General features: G+C 43.7%; 1 protein-coding gene and 1 pseudogene across 6 annotated transcripts in view; both read left to right on the top strand.

Moving 5' to 3' along the window:
* Positions 1–19,461, top strand: part of ZHX2 (zinc fingers and homeoboxes 2) — a 133,843-nt gene that overhangs the window by 48,236 nt on the left and 66,146 nt on the right. For 4 of the 6 annotated variants that reach the window (XM_074986711.1, XM_074986715.1, XM_074986714.1 and 1 more), the window contains one exon: positions 8,237–8,317. The exons of 1 other annotated variant lie outside the window; for it this stretch is intronic. The gene's annotated coding sequence lies outside the window, so the exon portion shown is untranslated. Of the gene's footprint in view, positions 1–8,236; positions 8,318–8,748; positions 8,921–19,461 lie in introns of all 6 variants that reach the window. One more of the 6 variants, XM_074986716.1, reaches the window with a different exon arrangement.
* LOC142008439 (protein FAM200C-like) lies at positions 1,635–2,906 on the top strand (annotated as a pseudogene).

Here is a 19,461-nt window from a genome sequence, read left to right as displayed (position 1 = left end):
AGGCGTGGTTCGCTGTCCCATGTACTAGCACTTAGACCACTCACAGAGAGAAAGAAAGAACGAGTCTCCTCAACTGCCTTTGCTGAGAGTCATTTGGCTTTTAGCTCAACCTATAGGTAGAGGCCCATGCACTAAGCTTTACAGCACAAGCTCCCAAACTGGGAGGGCATGAAGAAATTCAAGGTGGGGGTTCAAGAAATTAAGAAATATTTGGAGATACACATCTCCTAGAACTGGAAGGGACCTTGGAAGGTCATCAAGTCCAGTCTCCTGCCCTCTTGGCAGGATGAAGCACCATCCCCGACATCTATTTGGCCCAATCCCTAAATGGCCTCCTCAAGGACTGAGCTCACAACCCTGGGCTTAGTAGGCTAATGCTCAAACCACTGAGCTGTCCCTCCGCTCCAAGGTGACCCAGCCCCTCTGTCAATCCCCCGACCCCAAGAAGGAGCATGTGCTGGTGTTACCTCCTGCAAAAATGGAGATAGCGCCAGCTTCCTGCAACATGGGGGGATGGGGGTGGGGGTTGAAGTCCCACAGCTGCACATCAGAGTCAGCATCTCAGGAAGCGCATGTGGCTGCTTCCCTTCCCCAAACAGCTGGTGTATTTCCTGAAAAGCTGGGTCTATTGTCTGCAGCAGCTTCCTTCCACCTGCTACTTTCTTGCGTGGGGGTCCCAGGTCCACACTAGTTCCAACTGCTCAGGCAGCATGCAGTTGTCCTGGGGAGTGAGGAGCAGGGCATGCACTGCCTGAACAGTTGGAGCTGTCCCAGAACTTCCTATCCTGAGCCTCTCACATCTCCAGTCTTCTGCCACAACACTGCGACACAATCCACATGCTGCAAATCTGTGTCCTGAGCCCATCATACTCCCAACCTTCCTGTCACGATCCCCTCAGACACCCCAACCTGAACCCTGCACCCTCACAGCCACAAACCTGTGGTTGCTCAGCACCCCAACATTCCATCTGACCCCAACACTCTCCAGCCTGGAGCCCCGTCCCTGAGACAGCAGCCCCTTCTCCACCTCTTCCTGCACCCGAATTCCCTCCCAGAGCTTGCACTTTTCACCTCTTCCCACACCCAAATCCCTCATTCCCACCCCAGAGCCCGCACCTGCTGTCTTAACCCAGTGGGAGTGAGCAAGGACTGGGGACAACTAATGATGGAGAGGAGGGGAATGGAGAGGGCGGGGCCTGCCGAAAGGGGTGTGGTTTTGGGGCTTTCCCGACACTTAAAAAGTGATCTTAGGTGCCGAAAGGTTGGAGACCACTGCCATAACAAGTTTTTAATTTTCAAATTTCATACCAGAAAATGCAATTTTTTTCCCTTTTGACATGTAAGTGTACCAGTTTGGCCCGTAGGGAGGCCAAAGAACGATGTAGAAGGCAATGGAACTTTTTCAAACTTTTTAGCATGCTCCTGGTAGTGTTTGGGACTGTTCTACTGTGGGAGTAGGTAGCTGGTTTTGTGCAGTTACTGGTAGTGGGGTATATATAAGGCTTATATAAGGCTGCACATGTCCGTACATAACAGTAGCAGTAAATATACATTCACGATAACTTATCAAAGTAACTTGTCTATTTAAATATATTCTAATCAGGAAAATTATAGCTTTTTTAAATTAATATAATATGGCCATGATTAAGAAAAAGAAGTACAATGAAGACTATATTAAGTATGGCTTCACTGTCATGGAAATAAAACTTGATCAATCATCCTCAGTGTATAGTATGCCACACAGTTCTCAGCAGTGATGCCTTGAGACCTAATTGTCTTGAGCAACGCTTGACGAAGAACCACAGCACTTTGACACACAAACCAAAAGAATTTTTAGCTGCTAAACATCAACATTTGAAATGCATGAAGCTGGACACTACTGGAGCTTTTCATCAAGCATCAACCAAAGCTGTAGAAGCATCTTATGAAATGTCATTGCTTGTTGCTAAAGCCAAGAAAGCACACATAATCAGAGAAACTTTTGTGAAGCCTTGCTTGTTGAAAGCAGCTGATACTGTGCTTGGTGTCGAAAGCAAGAAAAAACTATCAGAAATTTCACTTCCCAACAATTCCGTGAAACGTCACATTGGTGATCTGGCGAAAGATCTTAAACTTCAAGTTGTGGAGACAGTGTCAGCTTCTCCTTTTTTCCCAGTTCAGTGTGGTGATACCACTGATGTAGCACAATACTGTCGGTTGCTTGTCTATGTGCGAACTGTGACAGAAGAATTGCTTTTTTGAAGAAGTTGATGACCACATCCAAAGCTTCTGATGTTATGAAAACAGTTTCCAACTTTTTTGAAGAAAATAGACTTACATGGAGAAAATTGGTTGGTGTACGCACAGGTGGTGCTCCACCGATGCTTGGCTCTTGCTCAGGATTTGTGACATTGGTGAAAGAAAAAAATTCAGCCATCACCACAACTCACCACATCATACACAGACAAGCGTTGGCCACTAAAACCCTTCCAGGTGACTTACATGACTCATTGAATTTGGCCATCAAAGTTATCAATTTTATGAAGAATAGCGCTTTAAATATGAGACTCTTTACACAGGTTTGGGAGCAGATCATAAAACTCTTCTGTTTCACACAGAAGTACGATGGCCTTCCAAAGGGAACATGCTTTCGAGATTATTCAAACTGAAAGACAAAGTGGAAATTTTCCTCAAGCAACCAAAAAAAGAAGAGTTATATTGCGTGTTTATGGACCAAATGTTTCAACTTTCACTGGTGTACCTCGTGGATGTTTTCGAATCTTTGAACACCCTCAGTTTGAAGCTGCAAGAAACAATGCTGCAACATTATAAAGCACCACAATGCCATCAAAGCATTTATGGAAAAAATCCAGCTGGGAAACATTGAACACATACTCAGGCTCCTAACCTGTCGTCTTTTCCCCCACTTTCATCACTCACTGAAAATGAAGATTTCAAAGAACTTTGTAAAGAGGATGTGAAGACCAAAATTATGTTTCATCTGGACTGCCTTGCTGATGAATTCATCTGCTATTTTCCAGACAACTTTTCTGGCAATCCCATTCATAAATTAGTACACAGTCCATTCAGTGTTGATGTTGATTCATTGCCAGAAGTATTGCAAGAAGAAGCACTCCAAATAAAACATGATCCAAGTGCAAAAGACAATTTCGAAAACTCAAGCTTGGAGGAATTTGGGATAAAATATTTCCCAATGTACTCAAAAGTTGGAGAAGAAACGCTACATATTATTCTTCCATTTTCATCAACGTACCTCTGTGAGAAAAGCTTTTCAAATTTAGTCACATTAAAAATGGAACAAAGAAATCAACTGGATTTCGAAAATGACTTGCCTTGTGCGCTTTCATCTTTCAAACCTATGATTTCCCAACTCATGAAGAAAATGCAGCATCATTCTTCACATTAAATTTGTTTTGTTTCTGCTATCTCTGATGTTAAATTACATTTTTATTAAATTTTTGGGCCAAGGAAAACTATTCGTGCTTATTATAATTTTAAATAAATTTTTATACCAAGTTTTTGTTTATTTTACATTACTAACTGAATTTTTTGTTAAAAGGGGGTTAGATGTTGCTGAAGAAGAGGTGGGCGGGCATGAGGGTTTCTCAGAAATCAAAAAGGGAGTGTGATGCCACAATGCTTGGGAACCACTGCTTTAGAGGTCCCAGGATCAGTTCTGCCTGTTGCTGGTTACACAAGCTTGATATCGGCTGCGTTTCCTCAGGTCACCCCCAGCATCTCTCCCATACACACACATATGCAGATGATTTACTGGAATGGATCAGAATTTCCATTCCCATGAGCACCACCATTCCAGGGAAGGGCTTGGTTAATTTTTAGTGCTTCTGCTGCTGGCAGTGCTAATGTCAGAAACTTTGTGATTCTGCTCCAAGAAAGTCCTGTATATGCAGTAGAATACACCAGCTTTGGTCTGTAGAGAATCTGGGCTGAAAGACCCGGAAAGGGTCACAAGTTCAGTCTAATGCTTTGTGTTGAAATATATATGTTACCACAGCCTGGATGTAGTAAGTTTATCAAACTTCCTTTGATATCTGTTCTTTCTTTTAGACAGCTCTCCTTCGTCCAGACAAGGAAAGGGCAGGGCAGTGCAAAAGCTCTGATGAAAACATTTCTTTGATAAGAGAAGCTGACTACATAGCATGTGAACAAATGGATAATAACCAAATTGAGCAAGGCTCTCTTGCTTAGATCAGGACTACGCTGGTTAGCTGAAGAGAGAGGTTGCCTAACTCTGAATTAGAATGTTCACTCGTCATGATCAAACCAGTTGCAGTAGAGCACATTGCTTTTAAAAAATGAGCAACAGCTTGCTTATAATGATTTGCCTTTCCTCTTTTCAGTAGTAAAACTGAAATTTAGGGTTCTTTTAGCTCAGGAGGGAAGCAGCACTTTGTGATACTTATGTTTTATATCGCAGAGGGAGACCATAACACCTACCAATTGCCTACCCCTCTGTCACTAGAGTTTTGATTATAGACAGTCTAGGTAAGGCTGAAACCAGGTTTGTCTGCTCATCGAAGGATTGTGTTAAGTCTAAATAGGGAGAGCCAGAGTTCAAAGACTGTTCTCTGCCAGCAAATGCTTTGCGTTATTCATTGCCTACTGATGTTTTAAGTTTAAACTACCATGCTGGCATTTTCTAGGAAAAGTCTTTTCTTTAGGATTAGGAGCAGCTGAAGACCACAAAAAGTTTGGACTCGTACTTCCTTCATAAAATTGTCTTATACAAAACTGCTCATTTTCTTAAATTCATTTGATCTCAGAAGAATTTCTTTTTTTGCCAGGCCGTTAAAAGGCCTTGTTATTTCTCCTCTTTCTCTTCCTCCCCCCATATTACCGCACAGAAATGTCTGTTTTAGATCCACGTTCCAGATTGTCATAGATCGCTCTACATCTTGGGGATCTGTTTCCTTCATTTGGAACAATGAAAAGTCATTCCACTTTTAGATTCTCGGTGCCATAATGTATGGGCTGTAGACAACAGCAGGGGAAGGTTTATGTTTATGAAACTAGTTTCTAATAGGCTTTAAAAAAATCCTTAAGTTATCTGTATAGTTGAAAGATCTTGTCAACTTCTTTTGATAGTGGTCTAAATGTTGCACTCAATTTGGGTATGTCTACACAGCAAAATTATTCTGGAATAGCTTATTCTGGAGTTATTATTCCAAAGTAAACTATTCCAGAATAATGCATCTGCACCACAGGGGAGGCCCTGGAATAAGCAAAAGCACTGCTTCTAGGGACTCTAATCCGTAATACTACTTCTACACAGCAGAATTATTATTGCTGTTATTTCAAAATAAATTTGCTGTTCATACATACCCCTTGAGACTCTTTGAGGCAGCATGGACCATACAGAGAAGTATCAGGGGGTAGTCATGTTAGTTTATATCCGCAAAAATAACAAGAAGTCCTGTGGCACCTTTATAGAGTAACAGATTTATTGGACCATAAGCTTTCGTGGGCAAAGACTAAGGTGACCATATCTCCCTATCCCAAATACAGGACAGGGAGATACAGGGGGAAAGAGGGCTACTCCTGGCTGCACCAAGCCCTGGGGAGCCAGCACTCCCTGCCCCCACCAGCCCCAGGGAAGCGACAGCCACTGGCAGTCCCTGCCTGGAGTCCCAGGAAAGCAGCGGCCGTGGGAGCTTCTGTCCTTAAGCCTTGGGGAAGCGACAGCCACAGGAGTTCCCTGCCTGGAGTCTTGGGAGAATGGTGGCTGTGGGAACTCCCAGCCTGGAGCCCAGGGGAAGTGGTGGCCGTGGGAGCTCCCGGCTCCACCCTCAGTCCCTGAGGGCCTAAATATGGGACAATTTGTCCCTTTTAAAAATAATTAGGGATGCCAAATATGGGACAGTTGGTCACCTGAGCAAAGAAGCACTTCATCAGATGCAATGAAGTGGGTCTTTGCCCAGGAAAGCTTATGCTCCAATAAATCTGTTAGTCTATAAGGTGTCACAGGCCTTCTCGTTGTTTTTGCATATAGAGAAGGATAAGGAAGGGGGAGTGAAGAGATTCATAGATTCCAAGCAGAAGGAATCACCGTGACCATCTAGCTTGATGTCCTGTATAACACAGATCACAGAACTTCCCTAAATTGTGATGCAATGTGAGTTATGTCAGTAACTTACTGAGATAACTTGGGCTCATGCCCTTTCTTGTGTCTCTGTCCTCATGTGAAAAATGGAATGATGATTCCTGACCTTTTGTAAACACACTCAGATGTCTGTATGAAATGTGTACCAAAGAGGTAGCCGTGTTAGTCTGTATCTTCGAGAACTACAAGAAGTCCTGTGGCATCTTATGGACTAACATATTTTGGAGCATAAGCTTTTGTAGGCAAAGACCTGCTTCATCAGATGCAGATGTATGAAATGTGCTGTGTTATGGGATTATTTATTACCTGGTGTAATTGCAATAGTGCCAAATCTGACCATTCAAAAATCAAATCAGGTCTCCAAAAATCATAAAATTAGTTTTAAAAACATGGTTATTTTAAAAAAAAACATTAAATTTGGGACCTTTTTATTCGTTTTCTGTTGTCGTAGCCTTTAGATTTTTCCCTTAAGTTATGGTTTCGTTTTTTTCTCCGTATCAATGAGAAGCAAAAACTTTTTATAGCATTGAGATTCTCTTATCATCACTCTAGGAGCTGGAACTTCACCAAAAGCATCAGCATTGCAAGACTCACCATAAAATCCTAAAAGCAGACATGTAGCACTTTAAAGACTGGCAAAATAATGTCTTAGGTGATTATTTTGGTAAATTACTTTGTTAGTCTTTATAGTGCTGCAGGATTGCTTTTTTTGTTTTGTGAAGATACAGATGAACTCAGCTACCTCTCTGTGACTATTCATAAAATTCTAAGTAGCAGCTGTGCTGTAAATTTGTAATCCTTACTTTAAAAACAGGTTATTGATGGGGCAAAAGTCTCATCACCTTTCAGGAAAACTGCTGTCTGTAGCACTCAGCTCTGGAATGCCTACTGTTACTGCCTGTAACTTACCACTATTCTCTGTGTCTGAGTATTGTAAGGGGGTTTAAGATATGAGAAGAAGGGGTTAATTCAAGACGAGCCTGGCTGCACATAGGCAGGAAAGATTTCAGTGCCCTCCAACAGTCACCCATCAACCAGCACTCTCAGGACACAAGCAAAAGCCATTGACTTTGAAGCTCCACCTCTGACACCCTGCTGAGCTCAACTGACTGGTTTTGGGCAGCAGGGCAAAAGAGGCCTGGGAAACTGAGAACAAAGAGCTGTGGTTGGATTTAAAAGCCAGACCCTCAACAACATGGTGAGGGGAAGTCAAGGAGAATAGATTGAAACCCTGGCTTCCTGAGGGTAGAAGTCTGGGGTAAGATAGGTCTACCTAGGATTCTAGGTAAGGTGGACATGCATGTAGACCCTTTGTTGTTTTTTGTTTTGTTTTAACTTTTCTCTTGTGCTGTGCTTTGCTCCTGCTGGTAAGTTTAAGCAATATTTTGTTTTAAGAAGGTTGTTTTGGGTCATTGGGATCCAGGTGTTGCAGTTCCCAAAGGGAAGACCTGCAGGTGACAAACTCAGCTGGCTTGAGCAAGGTGCATACACAGGGGACTGTGGCTGGCTGGGACCAAGAGAAAATTGCAGAATTCTGCTGGAAGGCAAGTAAAGGCACAAGGCCTGGCATCAGGGGGTGCCTTCAGAGAGACCAAAAGAGAGGCAGGAGGTGTAACTATGACAGCAACTAGGGGTATTTTTACATTGCAGTTAAAAACCCCTGGCTGGCTTGTGCCAGCTGCCTCAGTCTCACTGGCTCCAGCTGCTGGTCTGATATCAACATAGGCACTCTGGCTGCAACTCAGAACCCAGCCGGGACCATTAGTCAGCTGACCTGGGCCAGGCGTGGGTTTCTAATTGCTGTGTGGTCTCACCCTGTATCGCTTTTTAACATTACAGTTCAGGGGAATTAGCATTTATTTATACTTTGTTCAGCCTCAAAGTAGATGCAGTTTTCTTTTAATGATGTATAAATATGCAGGTTTTTTTCTACTCAAACTTCTTGAAAATGGTTTCCATTGTGCCACACACCCCAGCCTCACAGGTATAGGAATTGCTGTGATGTTCTCTCCAGAAATCAGAATATCTTCTTTTGGGAAGCACCAGAAAATATTTTCTTGACTTTCTGGAAGGGAGCAAAAGACCTATGACTCCTCTCTTCCTATTCAATTGCAGATTTCCCAACTTTCCATTCACTTGGATGACAAGACATTCTGACCTTCTGTCCAAACCCTTCAGGTTGAGTGAAAAATGCAGGTGGGTCTCTGTTTACTGACTAAAATTGCAAGTTCCCTTCAGTCCCTTCACTTAAACCATTTGCTTAACCATGGCATTTGCTGCCTGTGTGCTTCTTCTCTTACCACTCCTACGTTTATTCATTGCCTACCTCGTTTCAAACCCTGCTTACTCAGCAGGCTCCAGGGCCGTCTGCCTGTCTCCCAGAAACAGCCACACCCCTGTCAGAGTCATGCTGAGCCTTTATCATCAAACCATTGCTATAGATGCTGAAAACAGGACTTGCTCTCCTATCCCTAGAAACAGAGACAGTTAAAACAAGCTGTAATATTTGGGGCTCATGAGGTGAGTCCTGGTGAGGGGTTAGGAAATGGCATCAGGATTTCTGTCAGCAGGTGCCACTACTCTCTCCAGAGTTTCAACGCATCCTTGATGTGTGACCTTGTTTTCAGGCTGCCATCACTCCAGGAGCTAGCAGAGCAGATTGTTATGGAGGAATGTGGCTATTGTTGGTGGACCTTTTGGAGTTCGTTCTAATATATACAATTATAGGTTGGACTTCTCAATCGGGCATCCCTAGAACCTGACCAGTGCTGAATGAGAGAATTTGCTGTACCACAGAAGGTCAGTATTTGTCTAGCAGCATTACCAACACTTCCACTGCTTATTGGGCTTTTAGAATACATTTAGAGGGGTAAATCAGAGCTAAATAAAATCACATAACACTGGGAGCCAGGACTGGTAGCTGCAAACAAACTTTAGGGGAACGTGGTAAACTTGGCCACGCTCATGTTAAGTAGATGCCCAGCAAACTAAAATCTTGCTGGACCACAGATGTTGCTGGAAAAAGAGTGGTAGACTAAAGAAGTTCAAACTATAGTAGTAATGTATTAGGACTCCAAAATCTATGATAGGTCTCCATTGTCTGCTTAGCTTAAGCAATATGAATTTTTTTGTTCCAGCCATCTCCCAGGTTAATAATGCTACCTCCACATGAATTGAATTCCAAGCCTTATGGTCTACCACTCTGTTTTAGTAATTGTTAGTCACACATAAAGATTGTTGTTCATCATGCTCTAATTTTGTTTTACCCGTGGCTCAGAGATTTTTTCTCCCTTCTTTCTGATTAGTTTTTATTCCTTCCTGCCCTCATTTTGATGTGTGAAGCGTGCCTATCTTCAGTGTAGTTAAGAATACTAAAAATCCCATAATGTAAGGAATACTTTGCTGGTGAATTACATTTTCTATTTTGTTTAAAGTGAGAAATCTGGGTTTGGTCAGGCAGAAGAAAGGAGACAGAAGATTAAAAATGAAAGTTGTGATTTTAGACATCTCCTTGTAATCATAGAAATAAGGTCTGTCCACTGTGTTACCGCGTAGGTTGAATAATAGACTTACTGCAGACACAGGCCCCAGGGATGTGTTTAACAGACAAAACAGACAACAAAATGGACTCATGGCACCATCCAAAGCTCATTTACCACTTTCAAGGACTAGTGTGCCACAGACAGATGAATTTTTTGTTGCTGGAGCTCTGAGATACACAATTCTTCTTTGGTGGAAAATCTGCATGTTCTGAAGGAAGAATGGAAAAAGAATCTATCGGGATTCTGATATTTTGTACCCAGGGCCTCAACTGTATCATCAAAATAGAAAACTGGTTTCATTGTTCCTACGCTCCCCAAAAACAAGCTCCAGTGGCCACATCCACACAGCCCTGCTGCTGCGCTGCTGCTTGCAGCCTGATGCAAACAAGGGCTCTCGAAAATGCAAATTGATGCTCATTTGTATTTTCACATGGCTAGTTTGCTTAGTCCTGTGAGATTGCCCTGCTAGCAGAAAACATCTCACTGGAGTATGCAAATTAGCCATGTGAAAATGCAAATGAGCATCAATTTACATTTTCGAGAGGCCTCATTTGCATCAGACTGCAAGCAGCAGCAGGGCTGTGTGGATGTGGCCAATGTGTCCCAGAGCAAGTGTACCATTAAACCCCAAGTTGAACACCTAAATCCAGCTGGATCTAGCCAAGTGTACAAGACTGGGACAATGAGCAGCTCAAATGCCAGGGGGAAAACTCGGGCCAAAAACTGCAGGACCCAAGGGATCCAGGCATTTATATGCTGTTTCTCCAGGATGCATTGGGATCCAGATTTATTTTGGTGTAAGAGCACCTATGTAAACACTCACAGGGGGACTTGAACCAACAACCTCTGGGGCTTAGTGCAGGAGCCTCTGCAGCAGCAGTGTCCAAGAGGAAGACACCCAATCGCCACATGCCCCCCCCCACCCCCAGCCAGGCATCCTACTCCCCCACCACAGCTGGGCACCCTATCCCTCTCCACCCCTGTTAACTGACCAGAGCCACTGCCGGAGCCGCCCAGCTCCGAGCTGTGCAGCCCCAAGAGCTGGTGCGGTGGCTGGGGGGCTCATGCAGCGGCTCCTCGGGTGCCACTTGGCCCTGAGGACTGCATGGCTTGGGGCTGGGTGGCTCCAGCAGCGTGGCACCCAGGGAACTGCCACACCAGCCATGCGGCCCCTGAGCTTCCAAGCCCCAGTGCGAACCCTTAAGCTGCCATGCAGCTGCCCAGGCCACCGCAGCAGCCCGCTGCCATGCATTCACCACTATACGCTTCCCTGTTCGCCACTAGTGTCTCAGCTATGGTCTACAGAGCAGACTCATTCTTTCTCTCTGTAAGTGGTCTAGGTGCCACTACATAGGACAGTGTGGGGTACGTACTTCCACTAGCTCAGGAAGCACGTCCCAAGCTTCAGAGACCCAGCTGAAATCCCGGACAAGCCTCCACTTAACTGCCCCCAGGCGACTCCAACTTGGGAACTCTTGATCTTAGTGAAGAGCCTACAGTTTGAGCTAAAAGCCAGATGGCTCTCAGCTAAAGTTAGAGGGAAGACAGTCTCTCTCTCCCCAGAGGGGGTCTGGGTGCCACTACATGGGACAGTGAACCACGCCTCTAGGTGTGTGGGTTATACATACTCTTGCTGTCCATTTAGGCATTCGAATTTGGAGAGCGGGGAGTAAAATACTGGCTGGAGTCAATTGCTAAGCCCAGGATTTTGTGTGAAGTCGTTCTGGGATACATATGTGCTTGGCAGGGGGAATTTGCAGCTAGCCTGCTCGCTATTTTTATGTTATGATTTGTGGTTTTGGGCACTAAAATGGGCAAGATCTAGGTAAAACTAGTTTTTATCCACACCCTTACAGTGATGCCTGTTATTACTTCCAAAGGAGCAGAATTTCAAATTGAAGTACAATTCCATTTTATTTTGCTTCAGTGGAAATAAGGATGGGTCACAGAGGCGACGTCTACACATACCCCTCCCTTTTGGAAGGGACATGTAAATGAAGAGGGTTGAAAATGCTAATGTGCTGATGTGAATATTCAGCACGTCGTTTGCATAATAGCAGCTACCTGGAACATCAAAACTGCTGCTTTCGAATTGCAAAGTATCTGTGTAGTTGGGGTTTCCTTTCGAAGGAACCTCATCTGCAGGGCTAGTTTGCAATTTGCAAGCAGCACTTTTGACATGCCAGGTGGCTGACATTATGCACATGAGGCAACTAAATAGTCCTATAAGTGCCTCATTAGCATTTTCGACCAGCTTCATTTACATGCCCCTTCCAAAAGGGAGGGCGCATATGTGGAGGTAGCCAGAGAGAACAGACTGAGACAGCAGACTGAAACCATTTAGGGAGGGAAGTAGCAAGGACTGTATTTTGCTACAAGAGAGAGACCAATTCCAGCCATGCTGAGAAAACAAATGGTCACTTAAATATCCAGCAGTCATTTAGGCAGTGAAAAATGTAGGTATAGAACAGCAATTCTGGAATACAAAATCCTGGGTTTCAGACATTTGCAAAAGACATTGAAAATGTTCAAGTAAGCATAAAGAAGGCAAATAATTTGGAAGAGAAGCTATTTTTAAAGCACAGTTATAGTTATAAAAGTGACTGTGAATTATCATAGGTTTTTTTTATTCTCTTTGATAACTTCCAGAGCACTTATTCTCCAGTTAAAATATTTTTTTCTCCAAACAATGAGTGCTTGAACTGTCCCCGAGCTCTGAAAATCTGCCTGTGTTCTTTCAGTCACTAGGTAAGATTCTGTATTCAGAACAGAGGCCATACTGCTCCTGATGCATGAGCCAGACCAGAATCCAGCTCTTTTGCCTGCAGCTGTGTTGGCTGTGCAGCAAGAATAAAGGTTGTTGTGTCAATAAACTCAGGAGATATGATGGGACAATCACAGGGGTTACATGTATTCGGAAAATTATATGTTTACCTAGTGTCTCTTTCTGAACATAACTATGGCTGTGGCCACACTTGGCCAAAACTTTGAAATGGCCATCCTAATGGCCAAATTGAAGAATACTAATGAGGCCCTAAACTGAATATTCAGTGCCTCATTAGCATTCACATGACTTTTGAATGCTCACGGCTCGGCGTGGCTACATGGGGGTCCTTTTTGAAAGGACTCCGCACATTTCAAAATCCCCCTATTCCTGTCAGCTGAGGTAATTTGAAGCAGGCTAATGAGGTGCTAAGGTGCATATTCAGTGCCTCATTAGTATAATGGCAGCCACATGAATTTCAAAGTGCAGACTTCAAATTGCAGACTGGCAGTGTAGATGGGAGCAGCTTGGAAATAAGCACCCCATTCGGCATTCTCTTACTCCCACAGAACTAGATCAGAGTTAGAGAATGTCGAAGGGGGGCGCTTATTTCGAAGCTGCCCCCATCTACACCATCAATCTGCAATTCCAAGTGTGCACTTCAAAATTTGCGGCCACCATTATGCTAACGAGGTGCTGAACATGCGTGTTAGCACTTCATTAGCCTGCTTTGAATTGCCTCATTACTGGGGGGGAGTGTAGAAGCAGCCTGTGATAACAAGCCACTCAAACCACCCTTGGTAATTGGTGTCCATTATTCTCATGAGGCTGTACATTTATTTGCAGTGTGATGCAGTTATTGCAGCATCGTGAGAGTGGATTGTTAAATTCCCCATTACCTGTCTCCCAGTATACTGGCGCATTAAATCCTCTTTGGCAGAAGTGTGTCTGAAGAGAGCAATGACCTGGGGAATGCAAAATGGCTGCACCAGAGATCTGCTGCCTGAGGGAAATGATACTGCTCAAGAGGTGGGGGAGAAGCTGGGGCTGGAAGTGTTTGGTTTCTGCACCTTTGCTATCTTCACTTCCTGTTAGTTGTTTCCTGTAGTAACCAGTGCTGCAGGGCGACCAGATGGTTAGTTATGCAGGGATGCATTCTTAAGAGTACTGTCATGTTCAACCTAGAGAGATTTTGAGGGGTGCAGATGAAGGAAAATCCTTTTAAGATCCATTTTGCCCTCCTTCACTTCCCCAGGCTACCTCACAGTAAGCTTTCTTTAAGACTAGGAGAGCTAGATGCTCCCTGTCTTTTTTTTCCTTTCCTCTCCTTCCTCAGGAGCAAACCTTGCCCCGGAGGTCATCCAGACAAGCTGCTTAGGAAGGATCTGAAAGTCTGTCAAGGAACTGAGCACAAAGTCACCAGAGTGTTCCAGCTCTTGAAGGTGCAAGGCACAGGGACCACACTTTGGTCCCAGGCATGGAAGTGTGGATCTGGAGTAAAACTCGGAGTGGTTCCTCTGTGAGGGAATGTGAGTTAGACATGGCTAAGAGAGCATGAGTCTTACCATCTCACCTAGACTCACCTCTGAATTTGGCCCCTGGCGTTTTCTACATGTTCAGATAAATCCAAATATTCACCCTGACTATAACAATGAGAAAATCCTCTTTCCTAGCTACGTAACAGGTGCTACTGAGACCAAAAGGCCTAATCTGTGGCACCCCAGCATAAATCAGGAATAACTCCATCAAAGTCCAGGCTTTGACTTTAGCCAGTTTCTTTTGGGATGTCCCATTTGCTTCAGAGCGTGTGGTTTGTTTTAAGTCCATGTTGGCATCTCTGGTGTCTAGTATCAGATACAGACAGTAACGCCTTTGTGTATGACACAAAATATGTGATTATCTGTGGGCCATGTAAAAGAGATGCTCGTTATGGTTGACTGTTCGATCACAGAAAAGGTTGGAGTGGTTTTATATTCGCTTCTGAGTTTACTAACTTTGTAAGCATGTAAAGAGAAACACAGCAAAAGGGAAACTGTGCTGAGTGTGCACACTGACTGTGCCAACTGTGGCATCGTGACAGCTCATTATTAGACCTATTTTTCCTCTCTCATGTGTATTGAAAGATTCAGTTCCAGCTACGCAGTTCTTTGAAAGCTAACATGTTCGTTTGAACACACAGAGACACATGCACATAGACACGCTGACTCAGACACAATACACACAAAGCCCTGGGCAGTGCTTTGCAGAACTGCTAGGAGCTGTACCTGCTCCCCAGGAGCACGTCCACTCAAAGAGCAGGGCTGGCTGCATGGCTCCCCAACCCCCAGGAAGAGAGGGGGACTTGGAAAGCATAGGGAACAGGTGACTAGCAGGGGGAAGGATAGCTCTGTGATTTGAGCATTGGCCTGCTAAATACAGGCTTGTGAGTCCAATCCTTGAGGAGGCCATTCAGGGGCCTGGAGCAAATAGATTAAAAAAAAAAAGTCAGTCAGGGCTGGTGCTTGGTCCCTGCCACAAGGGACTGGACTCAGTGACCTCCTGGAGGTCCCTTCCAGCTCCATGAAATGTGTATCTCCACCCCTCATTTCTTTTCAAAACAGAACACACCTGAAAATGTCATGAGGGGAGGGAAGTGGTCAGACAGTGAAGGGGAATCCTGCCCCCCACAGGGTCTGAGCCAAAATAAAACTAGTCTTTTTTTGACTTCAGAACTTGAGACAAAAGTTCTTAGTGTCCATAAACAGAAGGCAGTGGACTGGATCACACAGTTCTCCCATGCAGGCAGGCAGGGTTAGCTTTTACAAAACATTCACAAGATTTGACAACTGCATGGCAGAAATCCATTCTTCTGTTCTTTCTAAGGTTTGATACAGTATCTGTCCCATTCCTACCTCACAATCCCACCCACTAGATCAGGGCCTGCCAATTCCTGACAATCCTTAAAAAGAACAAAAAAAACCAAACAAACTTTGTTTTAAAAAAAAAATGGTAACTGTTTGCAGGGAGGGCGGGGGAGAGGCAGTTTTCACTGAGCAGGATCCTCGAATTGCGTTGATCCAAGAGCTGCTTGTGGTTGTCATAGTCACAGCCTGTAACACCCAAACAAAGCAGCAAGGAACCAAAACTGGCATCCAAAAGCTGTTATATTAATCACATTCTTCTGATTAATAACTACTAATTTATATATGTATTTTCCATTCTTAAAGGCATGAAACTGAACCCTCTTTTGCCCACAGCTTGATACATCTTTTTAAAACAGAGCCCAGTTTTTCCTCCTCCCCCAAAACTGAGCATTACCACGGGGCTGGAATTTCTGAGAACGCCTGCAACAGGGTCTGTTGGGATGACACATGACCAGTGAAGTCAGTGGTGATGCTTTGTTTGGTTTTAATGGAGCCAGGATTTCCCTCACAGGGAAGGTGATTCAAAGGTGATTGCCCAGTGGGCAGTTTTTTGAAGTTGTTGTAGACAGGGCCATTGACTGGAGGGAGGGAGAGGGAAGCAAAGAGGGCACTTGCACTGGGGCCCAGAGATTTAAAAGGGGTGCAGGTTTCTGGCCTGTGCTGCCACTGCTGTGACAGCACCAGTGGCATCCGGAGCCTGGGCCCTTTCTCCAGTCACTGCTGGGGAAGGCAGGCCCTAGCCCCACCTCTTCTGTCAAGGGCCCCAGCAAGTCTGTCACTAACCCTGATTGCACACATGCTGATACCCATATGATAAATTACTGTGAAATTTATTACCGGCCTACACAGTAAACCGTACAGAACCACAATTTTGATTTGCGCTTAACTCACATTAACGTGAATTAAGTGCAAATTGAAACCAGACCCCTTCTGTCTGGCCGCCAGCTCCCGCAGCTGGGGAGCCCAGTACACAGGCACTGCTTACTGCACGTGCTGCAAACCCCTGACTGCAGGCTGGGCTCCTCAGCTAGGGAGCCCAGGAGGCACACAGCTGCTTGTCACTTGGTTTCTCCCAGCTGGGAGAAGCCAGGGGCCACATGGCTGCCCTGCCGGCCCCCCCCACACACTTTAACCAGCTGCCTGCTCCCCCGGCCAGGGGAATCTGGGGATCTCCCCACATCCCCTGCTCCCTAATTTATGCAAAATTCAGTTTACGTGCAGGTTGCCCAGGACTCAACCGCTGTGTAAATCAAGGGATTACTGTAACTGCATTACTTGCATCCTAAGACATCTTTCCAAAACTTATTCTAATATCCCAAGACCTAGAGCAGTTTCAAAATCCACCCCTTTGTTTTGTTGGGAGGGAAAAAAAACAGATCCCGTGATGAGAAAAGTTTCCTCCTTTTGTCCCCAAATGAAGTCATTTATGCCCCAAAATTTACCTGCAGAAGGTCCAGGATAAGTGAGATTCTGTACTGAGACCCAAGGACTGATTTACCTCTCTATAAAATATTATGGCTTTAAAACGGGGTATCTTGGGACCCTACGAAGTTAGAAAAAGAGCTTTAAACAATTGGAAAAATAAGGCTCAAATTTCCACCTTCCCAATGGAGCCCACTGCCTGGCGGGGGCTGAGATATCAAACTTAAAAGTCATGAGACTTTTGTGTATAAAGAAAAAGCTTTTCCAAGCTGGTTTTGAAAGGGTTTTGCACTTACCAGATTTAACGTTTTTCACCCTCTGAGCCCTGCGCAATTGGACTTAGAGCAGCGGTTCTCAAAGTGTGGGCTGTGATTCCAGATGGCTGTGTGTCGTCAGCAGAAGGTGTCATGGCAATCCCTAATGTGCTGTACAGCATGGCCTGTCTTGTATGGTGCATGCAAAGCCATAAATACATAGAAGACCCCATTTTCCACAATGGAGAGGCATCGCCTGCACAGCATGACTTTGCCTACGCCCCATATATGAGGTTACTTTGTGAGGAAGGCATCATTGTTTAGAGCAAAATCGAGTCTTTCATACATGGTGACCTCACACACGCAGTGTGAGTGAGGTCACACTGTTCGGAAAACACCATTTTACTGTACAGAATGGTGTCTTCCATTCTGTCTGGGGGTCTGGAAAACAGTAATTCGCTAAAGTGGGGTCATGCTGACAAAGTTTAGCAGCCCTGCACCTTTTACAAAAACAGTCTGATTTTTTTTTTAGCCTTTGCTAAAAAAGATTTCTGTGACACATAGCACATAAGTGGTACCATATACATAGTAATGTGGTATTATCTAAAAAGGTTTCATAAGAACTTAGTTCAAGCATCTGCAACTTGCCGTCCATAGCTGAATGCATCTCTTTAAGGACTTCTTTGTGACTCCCAATGCTATAATTGCAAAGTAAAAAACAAAAACAAAAAATCAAAAAAACCCACCCTCCTGATTATTTTTGATAAACGATAAACATCTAAAAGCCCAAAAACGATCAATTCAGATTGAAATAACAAATGATGTGTGATCTTGAAATGTTGGATAACTCCCCCAGCATCCTCCAGACACAGAGAAGGTTCGGGAGTGGAAGTCAGGAAGACAGTGGTACCAGCACACGTGTAAAGTGTGAGGAAATAGAATGTGTGAAAAGTTTGTGACTGTCCTGCAGTAAACATGTATCACATCACAAATCATTGTGTTTGGGCTCTTCTTAAAATAGGGGTTACAAAAAGTACTGTTTGATATTATTTATTAAGGACCATCTCCTATCCATATGCATTGTGGCTGTTGAATCATTGAGGTTTTTTTGCCAATAATGGCTCTTCTTGCTATTTCGGTTGCTGACCTCTGACTTAGTTAGAATAAGCTGCATATTCTATTCATGCCTTCGTCTCATATGAAAAAAGCAGCGATTCCAAGCTCATGCCGGTAAGATCCTTGATACCATCCCATCGATCATGTAGTCCCTATTTATGTATATGCTAAAAGCATTTTCTTCCCATGTTGGGAACAGACGTTGCATGCAACAGGCATTACCAAACCAAAAAGGTCAGAATCCAGAAGCTCTGCTGTGCTCAGGGGCTATTCATTCAGTGATGGCTGGCTGTATTCATATCAACTGTCATTATTGTAAGGCCTTGCAGCGGGCTCTCATTAAATAATCACTAGTGGTTGATTAATATGCTGTGAGTCAGCAGCACTACAGTATTTTAGCTGTCTGTAGTTGCTATGGTAACATTATTTTAACAAATAGCTTTTTAATATTTAATGAAAACTAGGCTTCTGACAAGCTAGAGTAAGAACTACTACAATTACTACTACAAAGAGTTAGAATGAAGAATATTTCAGAGCCACATTTTTCCCCCCAGAACTGTCAGCTCCCTAAAAATCACTGTAATTCATTAGTTGTGAGGATATGTATAAGCCTGTTCCCAAGACACAAAGCAAATGTAATGCAAATCCGCAGTTACACTCTGCAATTGAAGGTTGTCACTTCTTTGGTGTGTAATGTCAACCCACGGCATAAGGACATAGCACTATGATAGCATTTGTTAAACATTTCTTTCTAGCTGGAATTCTTCATTTTACCTTTGCCTCCCTGATGAGATTATTCTGATATTGTTTGCTTCGTACTCCTTATGTGTCAGGTGGGATGCTTTTTTCCACCACCAGCTTGTACAGGAGGCAGTTGCTATATCCAGAGCAGACTCAGGAGGGAATCTTTTTTAAAGTGATATCCTGTGTTCCCTAATAAACCAAATATTCTACAGGGGAGGCCATAACAAAGAATCAAGTCTGAAAAATAATTAAAAGCACTTTATAAATTAATTATTTTATATTTTTATCATCTATATCAACCATGTCAAATATGTGGACCTCATGCAGCCCGATTGGGTTTTAAAATAATAAAACAGCAAAATTTGTTAGAAGTATTAAATTCTCCATTCAAATTATTGTATTATAGTCAAATAAGACTTGAAAAATATTATAACATATCTAAAACGTAATCTATAATAATAAATAATTAGGACTTTGATAGTATATTTTCTTCGGTGGCCCTAAGAGCTGTCAGTTTTCATTTTTGCAGCCTTCACTAGGCTTTGAGTTTGACGTGCCTGATCTACAGGGTATCAAAAATTGCTGGACTTTTTAT

Source organism: Carettochelys insculpta, chromosome 2 (genome assembly GCF_033958435.1).
Source record: "Carettochelys insculpta isolate YL-2023 chromosome 2, ASM3395843v1, whole genome shotgun sequence".
NCBI classification, from domain to species: Eukaryota; Metazoa; Chordata; order Testudines; family Carettochelyidae; genus Carettochelys; species Carettochelys insculpta.
This window is presented reverse-complemented; position numbering and strand designations above follow the sequence as displayed.